Source organism: Salvelinus sp. IW2-2015, linkage group LG25, assembly GCF_002910315.2.
Source record: "Salvelinus sp. IW2-2015 linkage group LG25, ASM291031v2, whole genome shotgun sequence".
NCBI classification, from domain to species: domain Eukaryota; kingdom Metazoa; phylum Chordata; class Actinopteri; order Salmoniformes; family Salmonidae; genus Salvelinus; species Salvelinus sp. IW2-2015.
In genome coordinates, this window is record NC_036865.1 from 15,115,398 (window position 1) to 15,128,673 (window position 13,276).

The 13,276-nt window shown below is 42.6% G+C and overlaps 1 pseudogene; it reads left to right on the plus strand.

Annotated features, from left to right (window-relative positions):
• Positions 1–13,276, plus strand: part of LOC111951947 (protocadherin-15-like) — a 326,670-nt pseudogene that overhangs the window by 104,072 nt on the left and 209,322 nt on the right.

Sequence of the window (13,276 nt, forward strand, 5' to 3'; positions counted from 1 at the left end):
AGAGGGTCCAGATTGTCTAGCCCAGCTGATTTGTAGGGGTCCAGATTTTGCAGCTCTGTCAGAACATCAGTTATCTGGATTTGGGTGAAGGAGAAATGGGGGAGGCTTGGGCAAGTTGCTGTGGGGGGTGCAGAGCTGTTGATTCTCGATTATCGTAGATTTCTCAGTGGTGACAGTGTTTCCTAGCCTCAGTGCAGTGGGCAGCTGGGAGGGGGTGCTTTTATTCTCCATGGACTTTACAGTGTCCCAGAACWTTTTGGAGTTTGATCCACAGGATGCAAATTTCTGTTTGAAAAAGCTAGCCTTTGCTTTCCTAACTGCCTGTGTATATTGGTTCCTATATTACTTCCCTGAAAAGTAGCATATRGCAGGGGCTTTTCGATGCTAATGCAGTACGCCACAGGGTGTTTTTGTGCTGGTCAAGGGCAGTCAGGTCTGGAGTGAACCAAGGGCTGTATCTGTTCTTAGTTCCACATTTTTGAATGGGGCATGCTTATTTAAGAAAAAGCACTTAAAGAATAACCASGCATCCTCTACTGACGGAATGAGGTCAATATCCTTCCAGGATACCCGGGCCAGGTCGATTAGAAAGGCCTGCTCCCTGAAGTGTTTTAGGGAGAGTTTGACAGTGATGAGGGGTGGTCGTTTCACTGCGGACCCATTACGGACGCAGCTAATGAGGCATTGATCGCTGAGATCCTGGTTGAAGACAGCAGAGGTATATTTAGAGGGCCGGTTGGTCAGGATGATATCTATGAGGGTGCCCGTGTTTACGGATTTAGGGTTGCACCTGGTAGGTTCATTGATAATATMTGTGAGATTGAGGGCATCAAGCTTAGATTGTAGGACGGCCGGGGTGTTAAGCATATCCCAGTTTAGGTCACCTAACAGTACAAACTCTGAAGATAAGTGGGGGGCAATTAATTAACATATGTTGTCCAGGGCACAGCTGGGGGCTGAGGGGGGTCTATAACAAGCGGCAACAGTGAGAGACTTATTTCTGGGAAGATGAATTTTTTAAAGTAGAAGCTCAAACTGTTTGGGAACAGACCTGGGTAGCATGACAGAACTCTGTAGGCTATCTCTGCAGTAGATTGCAACTCCAATAGATTTTGCAACTCTACAAATTGTTGTAGCTGGGGATGGACATTTCAGAATTTTTGGTGGCCTTCCTATGCCAGGATTCAGACATGGCTAGGACATCAGGGTTAGCGGAGTGTGCTAAAGCAGTGAATAAACAAACTTAGGGAGGAGGCTTCTGTTGTTAACATGCATGAATCCAAGGCTTTTACGATTACAGAAGTCAACAAATGATAGCGCCTGGGGAATAGGAGTGGAACTGGGGGCTACAGGGCCTGAGTTAACCTCTACATCACCAGAGGAACAGAGGAGGAGTAGGAAAAGGGTACGGCTAAAGGCTATAAGAACTGGTCGTCTAGTGGGTCGGGGACAGAGAATAAAAGGAGCAGACTTCTGGGCGTGGTGGAATAGATTCAAGGCATAATGTACAGACAAGGGTATGGTAGGATGTGAGTACAGTGGAGGTAAACCTAGGCGTTGAGTGACGATGAGAGAGGTTTCGTCTCTGGAGGGACTAGTTAAGCCAGGTGAGGTTTCCYCATGTGTGTGGGGTGGGACGTCAGTTCCTTATTTTGAGCGGGACTGACGGCTCTATAGTGAAATAAAACAATAAAAATTAGCCAAGACAGCAGTAGACAAGGCATATTGACATTAGAGAGAGGCATAAAGCAATCACAGGTGTTGATCAGGAGAGCTAAGACAACAACGGGTAAATGGCGATGAATGGGCAGAGCGGGTCAGTTAGGTACATACAGAAGGCTGGGGCCGACAGGTAAACAAAATGAGGTACCATGTTATTGAAACAGTCTAGGGGGCATCAACTGTGTAGCCGAGTGATCATAGGGTCATTAGAGCAGCAATAGATGAGTCAGGGTGCTGACTGTCATTTCTCTTTGCTTATTTGAGGTGTTCTTGCCATAAWATGGACTTGGTATTTTACCAAATAGGGCTATCTTCTGTATATCACCCCTACCTTGTCACAACACAACTGATTGGCTCAAACACATTAAGCAGGAAAGAAATTCCACAAATTAACTCTTAACAAGGCACACCTGTTAATTGAAAAGCATTCCAGGTGGCTACCTCATGAAGCTGGTTGTCAAGAGTGTGCAAAGCTGTCATCAAGGCAAAGAGTGGCTACTTTGAAGAATCTCAAATATAACATATATTTTGTTTTGTTTAACACTTTTTTGGTTACTTCATGATTCCTTTTGTTATTTCATAGTTTTGATGTCTTCACTATTATTATACAATGTAGAAAATAGTAAAAAATAAAGAAAACCCCTTGAATGAGAAGATACAGTATGTCCAAACTTTTGACTGGTTTTGTAAATGCAAGCAGAGAATACTGTATATGCCTTGCTACATTACTTCTGAGTATATGTATTTTGTCTTGAAAAATTTAGAAACATTAACAAGGTCGGGAGGTTTTGTGGTGTAGTCATGGTACCCTAACAAGCATGCCAATCAAACAAGGCACAATTGGTTGGTTTCCTCCAGCCAATGCCAAACCCAGAATTCCAAGGCTGTGTTTCTAGAGGCATCTGAGCAGAGAGAGAGAATGTCTGGCCAGTGCTCGAGTACTGCAGTGTCGGATTCTAATCATTCTAATCATGATTCAAAAACAAGGATGAAAATCATCTAATACTTAAGTGGCTCTTGAGGAACAGAATTTGGTCATGCCTGGGGTGAGCTATGATGTAGCTTTCTCCGCAAAGGGATTCAGAAGCTTTGGAGAGTATGTGGACCCTGATAATTATGCTGCTGTGTAACATGACTGACTGTTAGTTGAGGCATAGTCCTTGCAACACCAGCGTTAATGGGTTGGCGTTTGCATGGGCGACATACTGGACATAAATCTGTTAAATTAATTTAAGTTGCAATGGATAAAAGTGTTATGCTAAATTACAATATAACATACTTATTCTGTGCAGGCACAGTTCTGGTGGAGAATATGCAGATCAACGGGAGAGCAGAGGACCCAGACAGGACCATCTCTCTGATCCTGCTTGACAACTATGCCTACTGGGTCATCCTGGATCCCGTCAGACAGAGACTGTTCCTCAACAGCACCGGACGTGTCCTGGACAGAGATGTGAGTATGGACCTGGGTTTGGATGCTGTTGTTAGTAGAGGAAAAGGCTTTTACATTTAAAAAAAAATTGCAAACACAAGCACAGACACACCTGCCTACACACACACACATACACACAGTTCCACTGATACTTAAATTGTTACTGCAATCATTGTAAGCCTTCCAAAACACATTGATATTCCAAAACCGCACAATTCTTTCATGGGGGGGGGGGGGGGGGGGGGTAGAATTGATATTGCAGATAGATTGTGGCTTCCATCAAATGTAATTGTCTGGATCATTTCCAATACCCTATATACATTTTTTTGTAAATATTATAAAATATATATTTTTGAATATGGTTTCCTTTATTATTTTCCCCTAACCCTACCACCCCTGCCCTAATTGGAGTGAACTAATGGACAACACCACTTAGTCTTATTGATTTGAGAAAATAAGACAGGCCTGCTGCATGCTGGAAATGGTCATCAAGAAATATCATCAATGTTTGACTGTTTTTCACAATGAGAACAGTTTGGCCGCTGTAAATACTGGTATCAAAACAAGTCCAAGAATGCTTGAAGTGCTATACAGATCCCACTGTTTTGAGGCTCCTGGATTGATTGCACTGCAATTTCCTCATTGTAAGGACAAATCAGTTCTGTTGGATTGATTTGAAACCTCTGCCTCCTTGTCTTGGAGCCCATCCACCACTTCCCTGTTCAGAGTCTGTAAAATCCCAGAACACTGTGAGGTAGAAAAGCATTCTTTCTGTGGCTGTGTTGGAAACATTTGGAACTAATCACCTACTGAGTGCGTTCGAGCAGTGTGACAATGTATTTTACAAAGATGATTGCATAATTATTGGTTTATTGAATTGGTTGATTTCTTGTATCTCTTTCTCGCTCTCTTTCTCTTTCTCTTGCTCTCTCTTCTCTCTCTCACTCTCTCACTCTCTTTCTCACCCTCAGCCCCCCTCCTCTATCACTACAATCGTGGTGAAGGTCCAGTGCACCAGTGAGCTGGTTGGGACAGTGATTCTTCACGAGGTCCGGATTGTAGTCAGGGACAAAAACGACAACACACCTCGRTTTCAGCAGCCACGCTACTATGTGGCCGTCAACGAGGTGAGAGAGAGGGAGAGAGTTACTACAACAATTGTTGCTTTTTACTTTAGTGAGCATTTCTTTCTCCCCCGGGTAAGTAATTCAGCCTGGCATGACCCTTCCCACAGAGGTCAGCAAAGCCCAGAGGCCTTACAGACAGTGACTCCTATACTGACTACTGTTGAAGCAATTATGTAGTACATTAATGCTTCATTCTTTCAAATAAAAAGAAAGGTCAAGGTTTGGTCATCATTGAAATTAAGGACCTACCTAGTTAAAGAGTCAAAGCTTTGTTGATGTAGGCACAGTGGAATAGAGTGTAGACTAGGCTACTCTGCAGTAACAGGAGTATTCTGCACTGGGTTCCACATCTTATTTTTCTCKGTTTTTTTTTCTCTGTTACGCCTTCTGCACGGAGACAGAGTAAAACATGACAACAGCTATTCTACGCATATTAGGCAGCAGCTTCCGAGGATAACAAAACAATAGCAGGTCCTTAGATCTCCTGGATATCTGTTCTTCCTCTATTGCATGAAATTGCTCTGACGCATGGACGGTATCACACTAGTTATGCGTTCCCAGTGAATCATGGGGTTCCTGTCTGTGTTCTCTGCGTGATTTAGTTGTCACCATACTCCCTATCTGACCCAGAGAGCTCAACGATGCTAGTGTGTGTGCATGTTTTATTTACAACAAAGTGATAGCGGCATGAGTCAGTACTCTCCCTACCAGACCATACAGAGAGCACAGTGGAATATCACATTTTATCTAATGCTGAATGGGTAAAACCTCAGTTCCAGRRGGTGTCTATTCCACAAGTTACCACCGGCTAAATCTACGACGTTAAAATGCCTATTTACTCTGTTCCATCTGACTGCGTAATCCACTGTCTCATCAACCCAGKCAGGCAATTTATAATCTTGATCTCCACTATAAAAGCATTTAGACATTATCTCACGTTTCATTTAGACTAACATTTAGTTTTCAGCAGAAATTTGTATAAACCGTTGCTGTCTGTCTCTCCAACTTTTGCAACATTGTTTCAGTATTCAAATTCGATCTCCAACTGTCGCAAAGTAATGAACGTGTGGCTTTTCTCAGCCAGTTGAAATCAAGAATCAGCATACTTTTATGGATATGTACAAATAAATGTCAGTAGAAGACAGATAAAATGCAGCTAGTTTGCAGTCTCTCCAGCTTCAGTTGTGTTGTTGGCGAGCTCCTCTGAACAACTGTGTTCTGACGAGAGAGCACATTTTCTATGCCAGGTGAAATCGCACATCATTAGCTCATTAGTTCACAGCTTAAACAAATGCAAATGTAACTACATTTCTGGCTGCACTGTTTGACATGACTGTAAGTTAGACGTAGTTGGCTAGCTAGCAAGCAAGGGATAAGAACATTGCCAGCCAGTATGGCATTTAGAACGGACGACTGGGTCGCGTCCATATATACAGAACAAAAAGACTGAACAACTGGGTCGCGTCTCTGGCAACCGAACCAATAGAACGAACAACCAGCCAGCTTCGGTAGTAACCCTAGATTTGTGTCGGGACTATATATTGTGGAAYGATGAAATAGTATGAATAAATTCCTCAAAATAATGTTTTTAATGAAAATATGTAAATCGTTATTTGAATATGTTGTTAACCCGTTGTATAAAAGTGACAATTCCCCCAAAGACGTTGTTTGGAGGATATGTTGGTACAGTTAACAATACCCATATTATGTCATGTTTCATGTTTTGTGTGACCCCGGGAAGAGTAGCTGCTGCTTTTGCAACAGCTAATGGGGATCCTAATAAAATACCAAATACCAAAATACCCGTGCCAATATATCCTCCAACACCGGCTTCTCTTAAATATTTTGTATTAMGCATCACTGTGTTTAGAGTTATATAATATGTCTAATCAAAAACAGCCTGTGATATCTACACCTACAGCAAATTGACTTTTGGCTGCAATTTGCAGTAAAACCTTTTTTTTTTACCACAAACTGTTATCTACCTACAGTATTCTTAAATGAAACGTACATTTTGACCAAAAGGTCTGCAGAAATGAACAAACAAGCTAATTATGTGGATACAGAATGTGCATACACATTTGATGATTGATTTTAATCTCCTACATTTGCTGATATAGCTCTCTGAAATTGCTATGGTTCTCATCCATCATATCTCGCAGCTGTCAGAAGAAATACATTTCATTTAATGTTGAGTGTCACTGTCAAATACACTAGTTATTTCTCTGATTCTCTTTTCCAAAATGTCATCACATTACATTAATGACACTGGACACATCTTATTATTTCAGCAAACCTTTGATATGTACAGATGTCAGATCTTAATTTGAGCCAGTTTGCTACAGCTGGAAAATAATCCTGCAGCAACAGGAAATATTAACTATTATGTGGATTAAAATAATGGACATTTTTGTAGAGGTTGATACATTTTTTGTTAGGGCAAATCAAGTCTGAAATGTCAAAGTGGAAATTACAAACTTTAGAAGGCTTTTTAAACCTCAAATACACTTAAAATGTGCAAATTCTCAGCAAAGAAAGTGAACAAATTAAGATCCTACCTCTGTAAGATGCCTGTWTCGAGAGCCTCCGAGTCAGACAACCATGACTTTTGTCTCCTTTGTTGACACTTCCTATGTTCTTCACGCTAAGTTCCTGTCAGTGTGTATTATCCCAGGAAACATTACTCCCTGAACAGTGTTCTGAATCAGACTCCACTGCTTTCAAATCTCTCCTGAACTGAGCTCAACTCCCGTCGGGCCCCCAGGTGCTCTAGAACACAGCTCTCTGGAGGCCCCTCTCTGCAGCATCTCTCTGAGAGGTTGTTATGGCTGTCAGTGGGGTGCAGAGGCCCCCAGAGAAATATTCATCCACGGCTGCCGACMAAAACATTTTCAGTTCAAATCAGTGCATTCATTCACTCTTCCTAACAACAAAGGTCTCCACTTCTTGCACTTCTGGCAGTATTTGGCCACCTTCTATAGAAGACACTGTGTTCCTGCGATCTTGGGAGGGGTCAGTAATATCAGTGAGATGTAGCATATAGAGTTGATACAATGTCCAGACAGAGGGACATGCCTGTTGACAGTATTCTSTCTCTATCTCTGCCTCCAGCTCACTCCTGCCGGGACCACCATATTCACAGGCTTCAGTGGAGACAATGGYGCCACAGACATCGATGACGGGCCCAATGGACAGATAGAATATGGCATCCAGTACAACCCCAACGACCCAGTACGTGGATGTAATGATTACTGACTGCAGATTTTGACTTACTGAAGCTATACGACAATGGGACAGCGGAATAATGTCTGTTGACAGTGAAACCTATGACTGAACACTGCCTGTCTCTCTCTCTTTCTCTTTCTCTCGACCTCTCTGTCTCTCTTTCTTCTTTCTCAGGTGTCTAATACAACTGTGGTTGTAGGGAATACTCTKTCTGGAAACATTGTTCTGGCTGAGAGACTAAACTACGAAGAGAAAACACGCTACCTGGTCATTGTTAAAGCCAATGTGAGACACTTTGTTTGTTTGTTTGTTTGTGTGCTCCAGAAGTGTGTGTGTGTGCATACGCATGTGTGTTTGTGCATATTAAATATTAATGAACAATATGTTTTGCTTGGTGTCATGGTAGTGAATTGACAGTGAGAGTTTTTGAATGTTTAGGACTTGAGGMTCCATGGATCTGTTTGTTTTCTACTCTAGCTAAGAGAATGGATTGGCGTTTTGCAAGGTTTTGGACTGAATGGTTGGTTTAGGGACTTGTTTTGTTCAAAGTGTTAAGTGCSGATGTTTAGAATATAGGGTAAATTGCTGATTGTTACTTTGTTTGGTTTATGCTTCATTAAGTTTGCCATCGCCAGATAAACCAAAACCTTACTACAATGAACAAAAATATAAAAGCAACATGCAACAATTTCTAAGATTTTACTGAGTTACAATACTTGCGAAAGTATTCCCCCGCTCTGGCATTTTTCCTATTTTGTTGCCTTACAACCTGGAATTAAAATATATTTTTTGGGGGGGTTGTATCATTTGATTTACACAACATGCCTACCACTTTTAAGATGCTAAATATTTTTTACTGTGAAGCAAACAAGAAATAAGACAAAAAAACTGAAAACTTCAGCGTGCATAACTATTCACCCCCCCAAAATCAATACTTTGTAGAGCCACCTTTTACAGAAATTACAGCGGCAAGTCTCTTGGGGTATGTCTCTATGAGCTTGGCACATCTAGCCACTGGGATTTTTGCCCATTCTTCAAGGCAAAACTGCTCCAGCTCCTTCAAGTTGGATGGGTTCCGCTGGTGTACAGCAATCTTTAAGTCATACCACAGATTCTCAATTGGATTGAGGTCTGGGCTTTGACTAGGCCATTCCAAGACATTTAAATGTTTCCCCTTAAACCACTCGAGTGTTGCTTTAGCAGTATGCTTAGGATCATTGTCCTGCTGGAAAGTGAACCTCCGTCCCATTTTCGAATCTCTGGAAGACTGAAACAGGTTTCCCTCAAGAATTTCCCTGTATTTAGCGGCATCCACCGTTCCTTCAATTCTGACCAGTTTCCCAGTCCCTGCCAATGAAAAACATCCCCACAGCATGATMCTGCCACCACCATGCTTCATGGTGATGGTGTTCTCGGGTGATGAGAGGTGTWTGGTTTGTGCCAGACATAGCGTTTTCCTTGATGGCCAAAARGCAAAGTTTTTGTCTCATCTGACCAGAGTACCTTCTTCCATATGTTTGGGGAGTCTCCCACATGCCTTTTGGCAAACACCAAACGTGTTTSCTTATTTTTTTCTTTAAGCAATGGCTTTTTCTGGCCACTCTTCCATAAAGCCCAGCTCTGTGGAGTGTACGGCTTAAAGTGGTCCTATGGACAGATACTCCAATCTCCGCTGTAGAGTTTAGCAACTCCTTCAGGGTTATCTTTGGTCTCTTTGTTGCCTCTCTGATTAATGTCCTCCTGTCCTGATCCYTGAGTTTTGGTGGGRGGCWCTCTCTTGGCAGGTTTCTTGTGTTGCCGTATTCTTTCCATTTTTTAATAWTGGATTTAATGGTGCTCCGTGGGATGTTCAAAGATTCTGATATTTTTTTATAACCCAACCCTGATCTGTACTTCTCCACAACTTTGTCCCTGACCTTTTTGGAGAGCTCCTTGGCCTTCATGGTGCCGTTTGCTTGGTGGTGCCCCTTGTTTTGTGGTGTTGCAGACTCTGGGGCTTTTCAGAACAGGTGTGTATATATACTGAGATCATGTGACACTTAGGTTGCACACAGATGGACTTTGTTTAACTACTTATGTATAAGGAAATCAGTCGATTGAAATCAATTAATATGGCCCTAATCTATGGATTTCACATGACTGGGAGTACAGATATCCGTCTGTTAGTCACAGATACCTTCAAGAAAAAGTAGGGGTGTGGAAAACCAGTCAGTATCTGGTGTGACCACCATTTGCCTTATGCAGTGCAACACATCTCCTTCGCATAGAGTTGATCAGCCTGTTGATTGTGTCCTGTGGAATGTTATTCCACGACTATGCAGTGTTGCTGGATATTGACGGGAACTGGAACACGCTGTCGCACACATCGATCCAGAGCATCCCAAACATGTTCAATGGGTGACATGTCTGGTGAGTATGCAGGCCATGGAAGAACTGGGACATTTTCAGCTTCCAGGAATTGTGTACAGATCCTCGCGACATGGGGCTGTGCATTTTCATGCTGAAACATGAGGTGATGGCGGCGGATAAATGGCATGACAATGGGCCTCAGGATCTCGTCATGGTATCTCTGTGCATTGAAATCTCCARCGATAAAGTGCAATTGTGTTCGCTGTCCGTAACTTATGCCTGCCCATACCATAACCCCACCGCCATCATGGGGCACTCTGTTCACAACGTTGACATCAGCAAACCGCTCGCCCACACGACGCCATACACACTTTCTGCCATCTGCCTGGTACAGTTGAAACCGGGATTCATCTGTGAAGGGCACACTTCTCCAGCGTGCCAGTGGCCGTCGAAGGTGAGCATTTTCCCATTGAAGTCGGTTATGACGCCGAACTGCATTCAGGTCAAGACTCTGGTGAGGACGACGAGCACGCAGATGAGCTTCCCTGAGACGGTTTCTGACAGTTTGTGCAGAAATTATTTGGTTGTGCAAACCTACAGTTTCATCAGCTGTCTGGGTGGCTGGTCTCAGATGATTCCGCAGGAGAAGAAGCCAGATGTGGTCCTTGGATGGCGTGGTTACACATGGTCTGCGGRTATGAGGTCAGTTGGACATACTTCCAAATTCTCTAAAATGACTTTGGAGGTGGCTTATGGTASAGAAATGAACACTACATTTGCTGGCAAAAGCTCTGGTGGACATTCCTGCAGTCAGCATGCCAATTGCACACTACCTCAAAACTTGAGACATCTGTGGCATTGTGTTGTGTGTCGAAACTGCACATTTTAGAGAGGGGGACCTTTTATTGTCCCCAACACAAGGTGCACTTGTGTAATGATCATGTTATTTAATCAGCTTCTTGATATGCCACACTTGTCAGGTAGWTGGATTATCTTGGCAATGGAGAAATGCTCACTAACAGGGATGTGAACAAATTTGTGCATAAAATTTGAGAGAAATACGCTTTTTGTGAGTATTTCTGGGATCTTTTGTTTCAGCTCATGAAACATGGGATCAACACTTGTTGCGTTTTAATTTTTTGTTTTGTGTAGTTACTATTTGTTGTTACTGAAATGAAAATGTACATAATTGGAAGGAAAGATAGCAGCTGTTGCAGATTACACATTTGCAATTAAAGTGCAAAGCTTTTTACAAAGCCTCTATACGCTTTGATTGTTCGACTGTTTTTAATTCTTTGCTTGACTGACATGGTGTTCTAATCCTAGAATAAAAGCAGCACAATGATCATTGATTTGTTGTGGTTATGTAGAATTTTGCYTTCTGGATTATGAAAGGATGGAGACAGCTTCTCATCAAGGGACAYTTGTTTATTCCATCACAAGAAACAAATCCACAAACAAACAACCTTTCAAATAGCCTACAAGTTACATAACCCATAATTACTTTTAGTCCAGAACCARCTAACTGAAAGGTCGGCCCCTTTTTCCTGTTTCCATTACTATTTATTTCCACATTTGCATAACGACTCCAGGCTCTCTTTGGAGCTCCGTCAGATAACTGTTCGTAGGCTAACAGCCTAACATATCAGGATTTATTTAATTAGAACTTTTATAAGAGGAAGGGCAGTGGCTCCCAGACTCCCAGCAGGCCACATTAGATATTGGAAATAATGTGGCTCTAATGAGACTGGTTTAAATGCTTAGGGTTTTAATAAATGAATTTTTATAAAAGATGTAGTGTGGCCTTGCTTATTATTTCTGGTCATTAGCCGTGAAGAGTCCCTGACAAGGATTATGAATCAGACACTGTAATGCTACAGAATGATATTTTAAGTAGAGCGATGGTACATGAATATATATTTCTCAACCCATTATGCTCACTAAGATTACAAAGTTGATCGTGGAATTGAAAAGAGAAATTTGTCTCTTTTGATTGATTTTGATGATATTTCAATGTGTTATTCATTAATAGCTTTGGTAAGTAACCATGTTGACTTGCATCCTACAGGACCGTGCCCCGTACGATGCCAATAGGCGGACCGCTACGACCACATTGACAATAGATGTTCTGGATGGAGATGACCTGGGCCCCATGTTCCTGCCCTGTGTCCTGGTCAACAACACCCACGACTGCAACCCAGTCACCTACCGAGTCACCATACCAGAATTCACCAAACCGGTACAAAACACACTGTGTGTGTGTGTGTGTGTGTGTGTGTTTTTGGTTTTGCTATCCTGGGTACCAGAAGTCCTCACAAGGATAGTAAAACAAGAAGTCCTCACAACAATAGTAAAACAAGGACATTTGACCGATTCCCACAAGGTAAAAGGCTATTTTAGACTCAGGGGTAATGTTTAGGGTTAGGCTAGTGGGGGTATGGGAGGGGGATTAGGCTTTGTGCGTGTGTAAGCGAACAGGTAGTCAGGCAGGTGATGATCTGACAAGTGTGTATATCATCAGTCACAGCGCTATACTGGCACAGACCAGCACCACGCTGGAAGAACAGGATGGCAGGAGAGTGTGGAAGTAAATGCCACATCTGCAGCGTTTGAAGTGTGAGTGTGTTCCTCACGCACACTAATCCTTGCTGTTTTGTCTCAGCATGGTCATTTAAAAGCATTTTRTGGTCTGGTGGAACAGCAATTACAGCTGAAGTTTCAGTTAGCTTCAGACTAAAAACACCAGCTGAATTCCAGTCAAAAAGCGATAGAGATTGATATAGCTTTGGTAGGAAATGTAGAGCAGAAAGAGAGGGAGAGAGGGGTGGGTGAGTCAGACTGAGGGAAAGAGAGAGGGGGGGGTGCGGTGGGGTGCTGTGGACCTGACATCTCTCACAGGATGTCGGAAATAAGAGGGAGAGAGAAAAGGAAGAGGCCTTTATGAGTGCTGGGAGGTAGTCACCAACTACAGTGTCAAACTGAGATTGGAGTTGCAGAACGTGACAGTCCCATGTGTTTTTTGACGATGTACCTCTGTGTCTTCTCTGCTCACTCTGTGTCACTGGGTCCCTGAGGGAGTAAGAGAGAAAGACTTAAAAATATGGTGATAGTGACTGAGAAAGGGAGAAGGAGAGGAGATGGACAGTGACCTAAATAGTTAGAGACATGGATAAAAGAGAGAGAAATAGAGAGTCATTGTGAATCCAGTTGTTGGCTGAGAGGAGTCAGGGTGATTTATAATTAATGATAAAAGGTTTGCAGACTGCTAAGTATGCAGGGCCGGGGAGCTGTGTGGATTTCTACAGTACAGTACCCAAAGCTCAGCTTTCTCATCAGTGGAAGAAATGTTGGAAGCTAGAGAGCAGGAGTAAAAAAGTATTTCTCTATCTCTTGTTCTCTCTCTCTCTCATGTTCTCTCTCT